Source organism: Miscanthus floridulus, chromosome 6 (genome assembly GCF_019320115.1).
Source record: "Miscanthus floridulus cultivar M001 chromosome 6, ASM1932011v1, whole genome shotgun sequence".
Classification (NCBI taxonomy): domain Eukaryota; kingdom Viridiplantae; phylum Streptophyta; class Magnoliopsida; order Poales; family Poaceae; genus Miscanthus; species Miscanthus floridulus.
In genome coordinates, this window is record NC_089585.1 from 28,659,513 (window position 1) to 28,677,948 (window position 18,436).

An 18,436-nucleotide genomic window follows, 5' to 3' on the forward strand; every position below is an offset into this window, starting at 1 on the left:
TGGTCCCGTTTTTTCTCAGGTTCACGCCATGCATAGTTTTGTAGTTTGGTCGGCGTCCTAAAATGTGGCGTACAAATTACATCATTTATGCATGAATTATCACGCTTAGTTACACACGTCGTGTATGTGCGTGTGTATTTAGCCGCCTCGATAGCAACTCGAAAAGCAGGAGCCTGGAGCAAAAGGAGACCACCAACGCTCGTCTAGCGTATGTACACGTAGCGTGCGGCCATTGTTACATGCGCGCACGCCGTGTTGTTTCTGAGAAAGGGACGGACGGCAAGGTCTGCTGTACATCGACTCATCAATGGTGCGCAAATGGAAGCAGGCCACCATGGGCGGCGGGGGAGACTACCACCAGCAGCCACGGCATTGTGTGGCGCTGTCGCTGTTCATCCTGGTCTCGGCCACCCTGGCGTTCCTTGCGTACTTCGCCTGCTCTCCGGTCCCGGGTGGCGCTGCCGCCGCAGGTAGACAATACCAGTGGTGGAGGTGGCAGCGTTCCGCAGGCACGTCCGGCAACGAGCTCATCCGGACCCACGTCGACGACGGCGCTAGGTCGTCCGGGGTCGTCGCCGCTCGCACGCCGACGTCGCTGTCGCACATCGTGTTTGGCATCGGCGGCGCGGCTCGGACGTGGGGCCACCGCCGCGGGTACGTGGAGCTGTGGTGGCGGCCCCGGCAGACGCGCGGCCACGTCTGGCTCGACGAGGAGCCGGCGTGCCCGTGGCCGGCGGCCACGAGCCCGCCGTACCGCGTCTCGGCAGACGCGTCCCGGTTCGGGCGCCGTGTGTCGGCGTCGCGGATGGCCAGCATCGTGGCGGACTCCTTCGCGGCCATCGTGAACGGCACAGCAGGGGAGGACGGCGGCGAGGTGCGGTGGTTCGTGATGGGCGACGACGACACGGTGTTCTTCCCGAACAACCTGGTGACCGTGCTCCGCAAGTACGACCACGAGGAGATGTACTACGTCGGCGCGCCGTCGGAGAGCGTGGCGCAGGACGCGGCGCACTCGTACGGCGTGGCGTTCGGCTGCGGCGGGTTCGCGGTGAGCTACGCGGAAGCGACGGAGCTCGCCAAGGCCTTCGACCGCGTCGGTGGCGGCTGTCTCGACCGGTACAGGGACTTGTTCGGCAGCGACGAGCGCGTACATGCCTGCCTCAGCAAGCTCGGCATCCCGCTCACCTGCGGACCGGTCAGCCTGGGCGTTCGATTTAAAACCGACACTTCGGTTCGGTTTTTTCGGTTCCTCAAAAGTTCAGTTTTCAAGAATGAGAAGCCGTACGGTTAATCAAATAATGCAAAACCGACCATTTCGGTTTCGGTTTTTTACGTCGGTTTTTCAGTTTAAACCGAGAAAACCGAGTCTACCTCCACTGCCTCGCATCTGCGATGCACGGAATTCCGCCTCGAGCAGCGGATGCGTTGCCGGCGCCGCCTTCCACTCGTGCAGCACCGCCATCGCCACCTACTCGCATCAGCGACGCGCCGTGAAGCAGCCCCATGGCGCAGCCACCAAGCATGCCTCCGCGGCTCCTCCTTATGCCGGGCCCGGGCCGCTGCAGCTCGCAGCAGCTGCGTCTCTGGCTCTCTGCGCCTCGCCTCGCCCGGCGCCCGTTGCCACTTCCGCGCTCTGCCAGACCGCCTCCTAGTCGCGCCGCCACCGCCGCCAGGTTTTAGGGTTTCGGATGGGGAGTCGCCGAGTCGGGTGGGAGAGAGAGGGACTCGAATCTGAGACGGGGTGAGGACTCGACGAACCTGCAGAGCGGAGCGGGCAAGGTCCAGACGCACACGAACCAAGGCCCTGCCGAGCGGAGGGGGCGAGGAGAGCTGATGCGGCCTGCGACTGGGAGGACCTGGAAAGGAGCGCCCCCCATCCCGGGTCCCGACCCTAGACCGACGACGTCTGCGAATCGAGGGAGAGGGAGACTGGAGAGGGAGTCGGACAGGAGAGGCCTCAGGCCTGCCCAAGTGCCCAGCGCGGTAGGCCGGCGAGACCCTGCTGTGTCCACGACGACCTTCTTCTTCCCTTCCCCCACTACCGTCATGGCCATCAACGCCCCCGCCCAACCTGGCCCGGCCACCTCCTCTGCCGCCCGCTCTGGCGACGTCACCGCCGCCACCGTCTCTCCCGTTCCCACCGTCTGGCCTATTTGCCTCCTAAAAACATTTTCTAGGTCCGTCGGAGTTGGAGAAGAAAGAGAGGGAGAGGAACAGAAGAGAAAGAAAAAAATCGAGTGTTGGATTGCTCCAATACTTGAGTGGTGTATAGCATTTCTGGATTGAATCGATGATCTTAGTCAAAATAATTTGGGCAGTTCTGGTTACGTAAATTAAACTACTATTCTCATTGGGTAACAACGCATCATTTTTTGAAGTACTAAAAGTCAACTCCAGCTTCAGTTATGTAGAATCCAGGTAACTAAAGCTCTTATGTATTACACCTTCTATTAGACGACACCCTTTTTCTCAGGTTCACGTCATGTATGCAGCCTTCTAGAGTGATCTAAGAAATGTTTCCTCCCACTTGCGTTATGTAGCCTCCTATCCCATCAAAACTATAGTGATTCAAGAAATGTTCACTCCCAGTTTTAAGTACGTAGTGATATGGAATTAAGTTGAAGTTTGGTTGGTTTGGTTTCTTTACGGTGGAAGTTGTCCATTAGACTAAAATCTTCGACTTGATATGAGTGCTTGTATTTTTGTAATATGTTCTAGCATATATTGACGCTACGTGGGTTGATAGCGAGAATGTCTCTGATAACCTTTTCTAATTCCGAGTTATACTAGCTTTGTCATTTAGAGGTTATATAGTACTAGGGATGAAAATGGTACGGATATTTTCCGACTGTATTCGAAACCGAATCCGTTTAGAGGGGTTGAGATCTGTCCGTATCCGAGTCCGGATATCCAACATCCGATACCGTATCCGTATCCGAATACTCAAATCGCATATTTATGATGTCGATATCCAATCGTATCCTATCCGACATAGTTGACACTATCCGTATTCGAATCCGAATCCGAACAGAAATATGAAAACAAATGTAATATCGGTGATATCCATCCGTATCCGATCCGTTTTCATCCCTATATAGTACACTACTACATAATCGATTTATAGGGGCGACTCATAACCCTTTGTAGGGGCGGTTTGGTCAGCCGCCCCTACCGAACCGTCTCTACAAATCATGCATTTGTAGGGGCGGTTTCCAAGCCGCCCCTATAAATCAATTTGTAAGGGAGGCTGTAGTACCAGCCGTTTCTACAAATTGATTTTAGGGGCGGCTGTAGTACCAGCCGTCCCTACAAATACTTGTTTGTAGGGCGGTTCAATCTAGAACCGCCCCTACAGTACGTTTTCCTACCAAAAAATCAAATTTACAATTCAAAATCGTGTTGCCGAACGCCCCGTGACCAACGTTCCGAACCGCGTTCGTGTTGCCAAACACCCCACAACCAACGTTCCGAACCGCGTTCGCGTTGCCGAACGCCCCGCGACTAGTGTTCACGTTGCCGAACGCCCCGCGACCAACGTTTCGAACCGCGTTCGCGTTGCCGAACGCCCCGCGACCGCGACTACAAGCACAAGAGTATTATATAAACTACAATTACAAGTCCAATTCACAAGAATATATACAATCCATCATTAAATATACAAATTTCATACACATTGTTATCAACGTTCTAGAGCTAGCCTTTCAGTCTCACGAAGGTGTTGGTACTGAGGATTTGTACCTAACTCAGACTCTCGATCATGGTAGGCGCCTTTGACGTGTACAATCTGGTCCAATATGAAGTTGCAAAGGTCGCCGACGAGCCCTAAGAGTTAGTCATCCTTGTATGGGTCTCTTTTCATTCCTTTCTCTTCTCTCCACTACAAGAGAACAAGTTTCGGTTTAGTATTTCATATAATGTACGAAGTTTTTATACTACGGGTGAAGAGGTTCAAATTTACCCTTAAAGGGTGTCTCCTGTAGGCACCGGTGTTACTCATCATAGAACATATATAGTATCCACAATGTATACTCCCAGGCTTCTGCTTGGGGCACTATGTGTTTTACATATGAAAATGTAAGTAATGCTTTTGACAGCCATGTAACGGAGTACTGAAGAAGTAAGTTACACTTACCGCACATAGTATTTTTATAGCCAGCTTTTCCTTCCTTGCTGGATCATGCCTTCCGTAATGATTAGTGACATAGAATCTAAATGCCCTGTTCGAATTATTTTAGCAAATACAACTTATTAGAATCCAAAAGTGAACGTTACAAGTACGTATACAAACATATAAGCTAATGAGGATTGTCAATATGTATACGTCTTGAGAATCGATATGAAGTCTTTGTATGTCACCGGGTCCCTATCTATTGAATCAAAGACCCATTTTCATGCTCCTCCCAATATCGACGGCTATACAAATCCAGTGGTTGCTGCATGGATTTAACTATAGAACTAGATAAGCTCTTTTGCATCGAATAAAATATATCGAACAAAGCTTTAAGTATAGAGTTGAACTTACTCAAAGTTGTATGGTAGCCATATAGTAGAGTGTTGTTGGAGCGTTTTGAAAGCCAGGGCAATATATGCCGTAACCTTAAGGGACTCTTCCTTTAGTTTCGCCGTACGGATGCGCTCTTTCTCCCGAAGAGTCTTTGCAGCTGCTAGCTCTTTGGCATCCAGTGTCCACCGTTTAGGGTAATTAAAATTTGTTTGGACTATAGCTTGAGGGTCTAGATACCCGGCTTTCACACTTGGCATTTGTTTGACAATGTGCACTTGCATTCTACAAATCATGACATGGGTTAGTTACAACAAAATTCAAAGATTACATTCATATCATATCGGGAGGACAAGGACTTATAGGCACAACGTGCGAATTAGATTCATCTCCATTTCACTCAGGTGAAAGCATGTGTGCATGTCATTGAAGTCAAAGACAATTTTCTCGATTAGGCTTCTAAATGTGCCGGTGGGAAAGCATGCTTGTATGAGATCTATGCTCGTTGGGAGAACACGCAAGTACCAATCATGGAACCTTCTCATTCCAAGTGGTAGGCGCTAGATGTCCTGGTTTGGTAGGAAGGGCTTGCCTCTTTTATATGTTCTTGGGCAATCCTTTGACTATTTGATGGCATCAACATTTGGATACTGCTTTGCAATTTGGTAGAGTTTGCTAGTGACGGCCTCCTTAGAACCCCATGATGGGACTTTTTTAACTTGGTTCTCAGGCTTGAACTGGTCATGGGAAAACCACTTGGACATCGACGAGACGTCTTTCATTGGAACATAAACTGGCCTTATGGTGATTGGATGCTTCTTTCGAAGTTCCTATTCAGGCACGTCCTCATCTTCTTATGCATCACCTTCTTAAGGAGGCACTCATTGTTCATGTATTGGCTGTGCTTGTTGACAAGACTGTGGCATCTCATCATGCACTTGCTTGGTATGAGCTAGAGAAGGTTGTGGCATCTCACCAGGCACATGCTCGCTAGGAGGCGGGAAAGAATGTGACATCTCAGGAATGTGGTGGTCATGAGACGGTGAAAATATCTCCCCGACCTCAACAACTCGCTCCAAATTTGGGAGAGGGGGAGGCGGTGAAGAAGCAGTCAATATAATGTCCTATTTATGCCAGAGGATGAACTGCCCCATAATGTCTCCGAGTAACACTAGCCCCTCGGGAGTTGCGTAGTCTATCCTCCACTATATGAACTCGGGCTTCACTGTATGCACCTCGACCCTAGTGTAGTCTGGCAGTATCTTATTATTGTGGTATAAACCACTAGGAGGATGTGCCACACCCATTGCCACCTCCATCATAGTGTTCTGCCGGCCGCTGAGAAATACCAAGGTGCAACTAGTTGGTTCCCGTATGCAATCGACTGGGGTTGTGGCTGCAATGGAACCTTGGCTGCTAGGAACTTTTGGAGGGCTACCAATTAATGCCAGTTCTCCCGGTGGCGTCACTAATATCCATGGCTCCATAGATAGTCCTTGCTCCTCCAGCATCTCTGCAACTAGAGCCTTCACTTAGAGCTCAAGACTAGTCTCCCGGTCTCTGCCATGTTTCTTGTACATGTGTCTATCCTCTTCAAATCCTTGCTTCTAGGTCGTCCTTTTCCCTAGCCCCCTAGTGCGGCCTGTGTGCTCCTTGTTTCCTAAGCCAAGGCTAAGCTCGTCCCTCTCTCTGGAAGGATTGAATGAGCCCTTCTCCTTGTCTTCAGCATATTTCAGTATCCTTGATACTGCCTCTTGGGTCTTCGGCTTATCAAACTTAAGATTACTGCCAGATGATTCTGTACTCCTCGCATATATCTAATTCCTTGAGCATACCTTCAAATTCGTCAGATCGATATTCCCAGCAGCTACGGCCTCTTCATCTATCTTCCTAAACTGATCTTCCTTGGCATAGTAGCCACCGGGGCCAAGATGATGGTGGTGTTTGTTTCTCTTCGCCAGCTCGGTGTTACGGGCACTAAGCTCCAATGCCTCTAGTGAAGTCTTCTGAGCCATGAGCTGCTCCCATTGACTAAGAGTTATTTTGCCAAACTCGTTGAAGGGAGTTAACCCCTTTTGGATATACTTCTTGTTGAGCTCCGACCTCCAACAGCGAAATGACTCTTCCATCATCCTGAAAGCATTTTTTACCAGTTTGTGCTTACCCTTCGAAAATCTAAAATTGAGCTTCAGCTGCCTATCCCATAGTTCATTCTTTTTATTCTCTGGTACCTCTTTCCAGTTAGAGATTGCTGAGTTTAATTTATCTCTTACTAGGGCCCCGATCGTATTACAGAATCGTCCTCTTAATTCCTTCGGCTCAAGGATCTCCCCTGCTGGCCCAACCTCTGTTATCACATAGCATGCCTTATCTGGATATAGATTTCCATTTCTATCCCCTTGTTTCCTCTTAGGCTTGGTAGTCGTGGTTGTGTCTTGAGGTTGTGGAGCAGAGGCATCATGATCCGTCTCTGTGGTTGTTGCCTCTGCTCTCCTTTCCTCTACTTTGTCTTGTCCAGCGAGATGTCACGGACGTCGACGTCGTCTTTTCTGAGTTTTAGGAGGGACCTGTATATACGATAGGTCAAAGTGTTAGCAGAGGTAACACAGCCAACGCTTTAGCAAAATTTACAAGCTAAGGCTTTTTCGCTACCTCCTCGTTCTGGTCAAAATCCTTGTCCTAATCTTCCTCTGTTGGCCTCCTTTTGGCTTTATGTGGGAAAGGATCCTTGGGACTTTCATATCCCTCTTCTGAGTCATCATCATCATCATCCTCTTCTTCTTCGCTTTCAGTAGCCTCTCCTGCTCTTCCTTCTGCTCCCCCTTCCTCCTTATCACACTGCTCCTGAGTAAGCATCACTTCTAGATCCTTTTCTAACTCGTTATCGAACTGCTCCTAAGTTAGCTGGTCCTCTAGTGCTTGCTCCTTATAGGTTGGCTGCTCATCATGCTTGAGGCATCGGGCTGCATTGTCTGGTGTCCGCGACATTATTTCATGCTTTGTTCTAATAGATGCAAGAAAGTGTGCTTTAGGTATGCGAGAAGGTATAAGAAATAAAAAAGGTCTATAAACCAAAGTAGTCCTATAAAACAACAATATATCAAAAAACGAGTAGTAGCAGTAGTAGAGGCCTCAGAAACATGTCAATCATTATTTGATCATAAACTTGGAGTATCAAGGCATCATAACAGAGAAGAGAGGAGAAGGTAATGTAGGGGTGGCTGCTAGTGATGCCAAGTTCCTCACAAGTTCTTGATCATTAGCTCATATTTCATATAATATATGGACTTAGACAATTTCATCATCGGCAAAACAAAGGAGATGAGAGGAGATGGGAGATTTGGCAAAAAAAAAGCAACAGCTGCTTAACAAACATAGAGAGGAAAAGGTGTAAAAAAGCAGCTGCGGCTTCCCAAACATAGAGGATGGGAAAGGTGGCAAAAATAGAGGAGAGGGGAGATTTGGCAAAAAAGGAGGTGTTGCTTCCCAAAAAAAGCAACAGCTGTCATACTGACTTTGCTCGATCACACATGAACATCATATGCTTAATATCTTCTGAACCTGATAGGCAGATCGGATAATCAGAAGTAGTAGACAGTAGTAGTAGGGAAGTAGTAGAATTAGTTGATAGAAGTACAAGTAGTTGATAGAAGACAGAAGTAGAAGTAGTAAACAGTAGTAGTAGGGAAGTAGTAGAAGTAGCAAAAAAAGTAACAGCTGCTTAGGAGAGGAGAGGAGTAGAGTGGAGTAGAGGAGAGTAGTAGTAGAAGAGGAGTGGTAGAGTAGTAGGAGAAGAGCAGGAGGACAGTATAGTAGTAGAGTAGTAGTAGGAGTAGCAAGTAGTGGTAATAGGAGTTGTAGGAGACCAACCAGTAGCCACTAGTAGTAAGAGTTGATAGAAGACAGAAGATAATAAGTAGCAATAGTAGTAAGTAGAGAGAGTAGTAGTAGTAGTAGCAAGTAGTAGTAGGAGCAGCTGGCCAGCAGCCACCAAGTACTAGGAGCAGACAGCAAGTACAGAGAAGATTATTAGCCACCAGCCACATAGTAAGAGAGAATAGTAGTAGAGAGTAGAGACTATGGAGTAGTAGAGCAGTAGTAGGACAACAAGTTGTTGTTGCACACAAATATCAAACAGCAGCAGCTGCAACCACTAGGGAAGAAAGGCATCCGAGCACAGCCACAAACACTAACACTAGGTACTTGTATGCATTCAAATAACCAAATAAAAATAGAATTAGAACTACTTAATTATCTATGAACAAAGATAGATAATGCACACTAGCTTATATATGGACATCTCCTAAATAATAGTGGCACATTAGATAATGCACACTAGCTTTGGGTATGTTAGATAAACATCAATTTTGCAAACTGAAGTGTAGAGGCGAATTTTAATATTTGCTCAAGTTCGTTTTTGCTATATTGTATAAATGACAAGTTAGTTTCCTTGTTTATAGATTGTCCACATGAAAGATGCATCAGTTCAGTGCGAAGAAAAAGGATAGTTGACTCTACAGATCACAAAACCAGCATTTTAGTTCCCCTGCAAATTCTGAAGCAAGGTGCACAATTTCAGAAACTAGAATAGCTTTTCCAGATTCTTCTTCGAAGCAAGCTAGAGAGTACCACCTCCTATGGAGTCCATGTCTAACATGGATAAAAGTTAGTGGCATGAATGGTATTTGCAGAACGATAGCAGTTCTGACCAAAATCTAGACTGTTCGCACTGCATACATACATGATTTTGTACTACAAGTGTTCAAGCATAATACTACTATACATACCATCTGAGCCAACTTGGCCGACTAGAACTCTGGCATTGTGATATGGTAGATGCTCTTAGGCCTGTGCATGGGTGAGTTAAAATGGATTTGGGTGGGTTATGTGGGTTGAATTGCTATAGCTTGCTAGTTGGGTCTAGGTGTATCTAGGTGGATTAGATGGATCAAAAACATGTTGTCTTGTTGGGTGGGCTGGATTGGATCGGATAGATCACATGGGTCATAGCCGGAGGCCATAATGCCACATGCAAAGGATGCCAGAACAACATGCAAAACAACAACAAATGCAGACTTATATACAGAGCAAGACAACATAATATATATGGGTATATAAACAACTCAAGAGCCAATTGAGATATTAAAATTTTACCTCTAGAAGTTTAGTTGTATTTTCCAATTTACGGTTTATCTGGTTTATCCTAAGTCAAACCACATTTACTTGGACAATGTTTTATATAAATTGCCCACACAAGACTGACATTAATCAGACTTACAATAAAAACTACATATCACAAGTCTTTCATTTGAGAAGCTATATTTTCATAGAAATTGAGCTCTGTTTTCTTTTCTCCATGCAAGGCTGTACTTGATAGTTAGTTTGTTTCCGGATTGACACTTTGTTGCTGATGCAGGTATGGTGAGAATGTGTTAGAAGTTAAGAAGAATCCTAACTGGATATGTCCAGTTTGCCATTGTAACAGCAATATTTTTTACCATTGTAACCTAGGACACACTAGAAGAGGCAAAAAAATGAGGAGACAACTAATTTAAGTGTCAAGCTAAGATTCCGGAACATATCTATCTTCCCTATCCATACAGCATAGTAAGAAACCATATGTACCATCAGATTCAGATTCCATCTTTTATTAGCTAAAAGAAAATACAAATCAGCAATACAGATACTCCCTTAGTCCCTTCTAAGAAATTTGGAAGTTTCCCCCTCCTAGAATTAACAGAACAATTAAGGAAAATGAATTATATCTAGCTCTACGTGAGTAAGAAACAAAAACAATGATACCAATTCATTATGTCATGTCAAACAATATAGTTTTACTTACAGCAAGAGACATAATGCAGTGCCATTGGTCATATAAAAATATACACATGATTGACTACAAGTAGAAACTATTAGTTTAGTTTGTCAACCAGTAAAGCAAGTATATACACATATCAAACCATCAGTTTTGATAGAGGCAAAGCTATAACATGAAGCGTTACTAGAAAATGGGATAGGATTTCTATAATAGCCACTCTTCTTCCCAAAACAAAATGGACATTGCATTTCCATTCAGAGTGATTCAATTTTACCTAGACCCGACTCCAGACAGATGCAATTTTGCACAACCGATAGAGCAAAAGTTTCCTACTATAAATGTTGCACTCTTATTTTGAAACTAACTTCGCCTTTGCAACACAGTAGAATTGTTAAAATTACTATATACAACACAAAATGTATACAACCAAATTGGATCAAACAGCGGCATGGATTCAGTAGACCATGGCGAAAGTCATCCAGGTCCTCGTAGATGGCATGGATTCAGGTTCAAACTCAATAATCATCTCATAGAGGCAAAGCATCGAACACTTGTTGTGCATATGTGCTTTGAATGGACAGAGGTGGGTAGCAGGAGACGTACCTCGGCAAGATTATTTAGCTATTGGTTGAGCCGCTCTCCTCCAGTACCGTGGCCGCTCTCCTCCAGTACCGTGGCCGTACCCAGGCGGCGGAGTCACGCCGTGGCCGTGGCCGAGCGCGAGGACGTGGCCCTCGTCTTCAGGCCGCTAGCCGGTCAGAAACCCTAGCACCGCCGGCCGGTCGGAAACCCTAGGGTAGGAAGCAGGCGCGCAGGTGCGGGGAGGGGGCGCGCGGGTGCGGAGATGGGGCGCGTGGGTGCGGGGAGGGGGCGCCGGCGGCATCGGGACAGGTCCGGGAGGCGGCGTCGGCGGGGCAGCCTAACGGCGTCGGAGGAAGAAGAGAGCGCCCAACAGGCTAACACCCATGCGCCCTTCAATTTATACTCGGGACAATTTCTAGGGACGGTTCCTGATCCAGCCGCCCCTACAAATATATTTGTAGGGGCGGTTTCTGATCCAACCGCACCTACAAATATTTTCTATTTTTTTAATTATTAATTCTGTATTTTTTATATCATAAAAACACAAAGTAATATAAAAATAATTGTGTATATGCACAAATATAATATTTTGTATTGTTATATATATGAAGAAATATATATATAAACAATTGTAGTCAAAACAATATAGAAAATAAAAAAACAAAAATTAAAAATTTGAATTTTAAAACTTTGACTACAATTTTATGACATTAAATGAAATAAAATGAAAATGTTGTAAACATAAAAGTTGTATAACTCATCAACATGTACAACTTTTATTTTGGTCATCTTGTCATGTCACTTTGTTTGAATGATTCAAATTTTGAAATTCAAATAATTTCAACTTCAAACAATATTTTGAAAGAGTAAATGATTTCAGATAAAAAACTCATGAATACCAAAGTTGTAGAACTCATCAATATATACAACTTTTATTTTGATCATATTTTCATTTGACCAAATTTGAACAGTTGAAATTTTGAATTTTAATAAATGATAACTTCAAACAAGATTTTAAAACCTTAAATGATTTCAACAATAAAAGTCGTGAATATAAAAGTTGTTGAACTCATCACTACCTACAACTTTTATTTTGGTCACTTCTTCATGTGACAAAGAATTAGTAAATATTGTTCATAAATTCACATATGATCATAGTTTCATAACTATACAAGAAACATGTTGATTTGTGAACAATGTTTAGTATTACTTTGTTAGATGAAGAAATGATCAAAATAAAAGTTGTAGATCTTGATGAGTTATACAACTTTGGTATTCATCATTTTTTAGCTAAAATCATTTAATGATTGAAAATCTCATTTGAACTTGTCATTTTTTAAATTTGAAAATTTGAAGTGCTCAGACTTTGTCAAATGAAAAGAATGCCCAAATCAATACACTAACTTGATAGGGCAAGATTTTAGAAAATTTTAGTAAAAAATCATCACATTTGGAGTTAGTATGAGGGAGAAAGACTAGTTATAAATTTTACCCAGAGATTAAAAAGAAAAATCACAACTGTTCATGATGATCAATGATAAACAAGTGTGATTTCTCTTTTTAATCTGTGGCTGAAACTTGTAACTAGTTTTTCTCCCTCATACTAACTCCAAATGTGATGTTTTTTCCTAAAATTTTCTAAAATCATGCTCTATCATTTTAGTCTAGTCATCTATCTTTGTCACTAATTTTGAACAATTCAAATTTTAAATTTTAGAAAATGACAGCTTCAAACCTGATTTTCAAACACTAAATGATTCAGCTATAAAGGTGATGAATATAAAAGTTGTATAACTCGTCAAGATCTCCTACTTTTATTTTGGTCATTTCTTCATTTCATAAAGTATTAAGTGATTTCATAAAGTTTTAGTAGTAATAGAGTGGATGTTCAAATAGAGTCATCTGGATGTTGCAGATGGTAGTCTCACACACATGCATAAATGTAGTCACACACATACAAAAATATGTAGTCTTACACACGTACATAAATATATAGTCTCACACACATGCATAAATAAAGTCTTACAAACACACACTTACACAAAAACTCCAAGTTCAACAACTAGCTAGCTCGCTGTAACGACTTTCCCCTTGATATCTTTTTGTTCCCATGGCATTATATCTTTGGGGAGGTTCTTTTCCACAACACTAATCTTCTTAGGAAAGTTTGTGAATAGAGGCATCTCATCATAGTTATTGTAAGCTTCAACATCGTCCACACCATCAACTCCAATAATGTGCTATTTTCTGGAGGCAACCATGTGCTTTGTCTTCTTCTTCGAGGGAAGGTTACTTTGTGGGTCAGACATATAGAAAACTTGTGTGACGCGTGAAGTGAGCACCCAAGGGTCATCTTGGTAGCCTAGATTCTCGAGGTCTAGGACTCTCAATCTGATCTCGTTCAGTTGGTGTTGTTTGATCCAGCGACATCGAAACAGGGCCACCGTTATATCCCTTCCATAGTCAAGTTCCCATATCTCTTAAATGATGCCAAAGTATTGGATCTTTCACCCCGATCCATCGAGAGCCTCTATTCAAACGCCGCTATTTTGGTTCACATATTTACTATCCTTTACGTGGGTATAGTACGTATACCCATTGATGTCATAAGCATTCTGAGATGTCACTTGTCTCGATGGCCCATCCGCCAACCTACTGATGGTAATAGAGTCTATGGTTTCTCTAGGCGGTATGTTTTGGTCCTTCAACCATGTAGTTAGTCGTTGCTTGTGTTATTTCATGACCCAATCATCCAAACAGCTATTTCTCTCCGCCATAATGATAGCCAAGTGTTCATCAATGTACGGTTGCATCAGTTGTGTACTCTACAAGACACTGTAATGCATTCGACTCATCTCTTTGTAATCATGGTCAATAAACACTTTTCTACCATTGGTTCCCTTCCTAGCTAGCCTACCCTTATGACGAGGATCGGGTTTACCAATCCCTTTCTATACTTTTAGGTACTCTTGACAACACTCGATGACTTCTTCAGTACTATAACCCTCTATCATGGAGCTCTCTAGGTATGCTCGATTATGCATATATCAACTTAGAACTGACATGAACCACTCATAGGACTACATTTCATGCAAGTAGCAAGGGCCCAGCGCCTGTATCTGATGAACCATATGAATCATGAGATGTGGCATTATATCAAAAAAAGCAGGAGGTAAACACATCTCTAGTTGGTATTGTGTCTGTGGCACAACCGTCCAAAATAGCACACTTACGGAGGTGCTCGTCTTCCATCAGACACTAAGCACCCCGAAAGCAAGCTATAGCGGGCGGTATCCGTCAGGCACACCCCAAGGGAGAACCCAAAAGATCCATATTTTTTCCAAGGATCCAATAATGAGAACGAGTTACAATACTTATCCATTTCATACATCAAAGTTTCTTAAAAGTACATTATTATAATACCAAATATCAGAGTGTGGAATGATAAACAACAGAATTTAAAAATAAACATCTAGCGATAGGGACGAGGATCCGTCTGAGCCCACCAGAAGAATCTTCCACACAAGATACTTCTCATGCATCACCTGCAACAGGGGTAAATAAACCCTGAGTACACAATGTACTCGCAAGACTTATCTGACTAGTGGGAATAATTTCCCGACTCCAAGGAAAATGATACGCTATATGGCTTGCTGGTTTCTTTTGGCAGAAAGCAATACTAATAGTGAGTCCTTAGTTATGTATTATTATTATTAGCCATATTAAGTTATCGTCTAGCCAGTCTATATAAGCACATGTCCTACTTTCAAGCAAGAGTTGAGCAATCAGTTCTATTTCTTCTTTCACTTTCAGTTCTTACTATGGTGCTAAACACGAGACAAGCCGTACCAGATCGCCCGATGATTCGTGAATCAATGTGCCTAGCTAGGTGCCCTGAAAACACACGTCCCGCTTGTACCTCGGGCATAAGCAGGACTAACCCATCACTCTCCTATCCTGGGTGTCCAGGTCCCTGTCCAAACTTGGACTCTAAGCCCCCACTCCTGAGTCCCGGACTTAGTGTGGTGCAAGGACCTCCACCACCTCCTCTTCCCATTAGTCGGTCTAGAAAGAGCCGGATCCGTGACAAGAGAGCAACAAGTCTTCCCTGCGCCCATACCCAAGTATGCTCTCGAGATAATAAATCTGTGACTTGCCCACGATGCCTTATGCAACGACTGGTCCTTAATCGGCACGGACAGGGAAAAAGTGTAACCGAGCTATGCCCTGTTGGCCGCAGGACACAACCCTTTACACCCACCAAAACCCAACCACATCCCTGCCCGGTAACCACTTTTCTTTCCACCATTTTATCATGAGTGATCATATTTATCACCTATTTGCGAGTAATGGCAGGTTACTCATGCTACCGATATCCTAAGCATAGCAGCTGCTCGACCTGTACTAGTAGGACTCATAGGTAGATATATTTATGCATGTAGTTTCCATAAAATGCCTATAGCATAAATGCACATCATAGATATATACTCAGTGATTATTTAAAATAGGGGTTATGCACCGGGGCTTGACTTCAGCGGGCACGGTGTCAGCAAAGTCAGTGACGGGCGGCTCCGAAACGTCCTCCTGTACGAGGATCTCCTCCTCATACTCTTCGATGACTTCGTTGTACTCCTGCTTGTCGAAGGTCACGATCTCCAATGGTGCGTTCTCTATATGCATGCAGTGATGATGATGCAATGCTTAGTAATACAGCAACGGCAACTCTTAAAATAAGAATACATCTACCAAGCTACTAAGCTAACTCTAATGACTAATACGCAAAGTTACCTATTATTCCCACTAAACAGGTATGAAATATTTCATGTATTATCTTAGCAACTAAAGGCATCCTTATTGTTAATATCAATTTACTATATAATAAAACAAGGTGCACTAGCTACCATGCATCACAAAAATTCATTCTCTAAATAACCATAATAATAATAAGCATTTCAAAATAATAAAGTAACCCTAAAGGTATCATTGAACTATACGAACTAATTACACTAACAGATAGGTCATGAATTTAGGAATCTAACAAAATGAGCTCTAGAGATGAAGAAAATGATATTGTTGGAGGAGGCTAATCACGCTATTGGACTTATTGACTAGCACGTGACTGTGAGTCTAGAAATACTGGATGAGACCATGGGTCAAGAAAATAATAGAGAAGGAGGATGAAGGAATTCTTGTAGGCTAGCTACCTCAGAATTGAACGAAGTGCTGCCTACGGTGATCGATGTGCGGAGGCAATACAAGAGAAGAGACACCAGAGAGCTTAGCAATTGCTTGCCTTGCGCAGAGCGGAGCAGAACCATATATATAGCACTGGTGAGTGGTCACGACGAGCAAGTAAGTCTAGAAGCACGGAACGAGTTGGCAGGGTTATCGTCTGGCTCCATGCCGTGTGCGGTGGTGTGGTCTTTGGTCATGAGTGAATTAATTCAAATGATGGACTTTGAGTGGTCTTGGACTTACGAGCACGTCAGGATAGGAGTGTGCTTTGGGCTAAACGTGCTTGGTGGTGGGCGCTAGTTCATTCATGTAGGTCGCCCTACACTGCCCCTTGGCACATTGACCCTTGACTCATCATCAAGTAATGTAATGCATGCTACTATGAGGAGTCATATGATATAGGCATGCAGCAGTGCAAGTTAGTAGTAGCTAGTAGGCTCATCTCATCAGTCATCAGGAGGAGAGGAGAGCAGGCATATGGGGCATGGACCATAATAGTATTTTCCATGATAAACTATGCAAGACGTAGTGGACAGTGTTGACTTCGTACTACAAAAGAGCACTGCTCTAATTACCGGTCAATGGTGCGTGGCTGGCAACTTTCAGAAGCCAAAAGGTGGCAGTTGTGTGCAAATTACTACATACTAGTAATTCTGAAGGACAATGTTTACAAGTTCATTCGTGGATAAACATTGAACCCACAGCGAATCATTTTTATACTGTGCTCTCAATAATTTATTTATATTCTAACAATACTCATAGATATTTATGTTTATCCAGTTCATCATAATAAAGTTCACCTCCTTGGATCATCCAAGATTATCTGACATGCATACTAAAGAAGGACGACGTTCGTTGAGGCATACAGGAGGCAAACGAGCGGTCAAGGAATCAATGGAGGAGGAGACCACGGGTCAAAAGCAGCTGCCTGTGCGTGGCGTGCTTCTCGGATGAACAATGTTTTCCATGGTGAACAGGTTTTCCATGGGTGAATAGTGCTGGCATGTTGAAAATCTATGCTGCTACAGTGCTGCCGTGAGGAAAGGGTGCGTGCACCGATAATTTTGCAAGGTGATAAGCAAGCGAAGTAAAGGTGGGGTAATTAGAACAATGAGAGATGACAGTGGCGCGTCGCGAGATTGATGGAGATATAAATCTTGCCAAGTGGTATGCTAATAATTAGTGAATGATAATAATTTGTCATTGTGCGCGTGCTGCGTGGATTATGAAGAAGGTGAATAACGAGAGATGGAGCTAGATTAGAATGACAATAGTGAGTCGAGCTGTGCTGGAGAGTATTTGGACAATGAATAAATTAGAGCTCAATTCGAGAATTAGTGCAATAAAATTTAATTTCTCATTTACCACATGTAATAATACATAAACATGATGCTCATGATATGATTTAGTGTTTTAATTAAGGCATAACACCGAGGGTGTTACAAATTTACCCCCCTAAAATAAAATCTTGACCCGAGATTTCATGTGCCTAGTGCGAGAAGAAGGTAGGAAATACATTTTGATGCAGCAACTAACTATCAGAACTAGAGAGGAGATGTGGGTAATGCTGCAATAGGTAACTCTCTTGTTCCCAAGTGGCTTTAGCCTCAGAATGATTTTGCCACTGCACCTTGTAGAATTTTACCACTCTGTTCCTGGTCACTCTCTCCTTCTCATCCAAGATTTTGATAAGGTGCTCCACATAAGTTAAGTCTAGCTAGAGGGGAAGTCCTTCCATTTCCACCGCTTCATCAGGAACCCGCAAACACTTCTTCAGTTGTGATATATGGAACACATTGTGTACTACAGATAGAATATCTAGAAGTTGTAGACGGTAAGCCACTAGATCACATTTCTCCAACACCTGATATGGACCCACATATCGAGGGGCTAGCTTGCCATGGATACCAAACCGATGCACCCCTCTCATAGGAGACACCTTGAGATATACATGATCTCCAGCGACAAACTCCAAGGGCCTTCTCCGCTTATCAGCATAAGTTTTCTATCGGCTTTGAGCTGCCTTCAAGTGACTTCGAATAATACTTACTTTCTCTCGAGCCTCTTTTATGAATTCAGGCCCAAAGTATCCACGGTCCCCCACTTCAACCCAGTTGAGTGGCGTCCTACACTTTCTTCCATATAGAGCTTCAAATGGTGCCATGCGAATGCTTTCCTGATAGCTATTATTGTAAGAGAATTCAGCTAACTTTAGGTAGCCATCCCACATCTTAGGAAAAGAAATGGTACAAGCTCACAACATGTCTTTGAGCACCTAGTTCACCCTTTCTGTTTGACCA

At 43.7% G+C, this 18,436-nt stretch overlaps 1 pseudogene; it reads left to right on the forward strand.

Moving 5' to 3' along the window:
- The first annotated feature begins 307 nt into the window (after positions 1–307).
- LOC136460409 (uncharacterized) overlaps positions 308–18,436 on the forward strand; it is a 29,462-nt pseudogene continuing 11,333 nt past the window's right edge.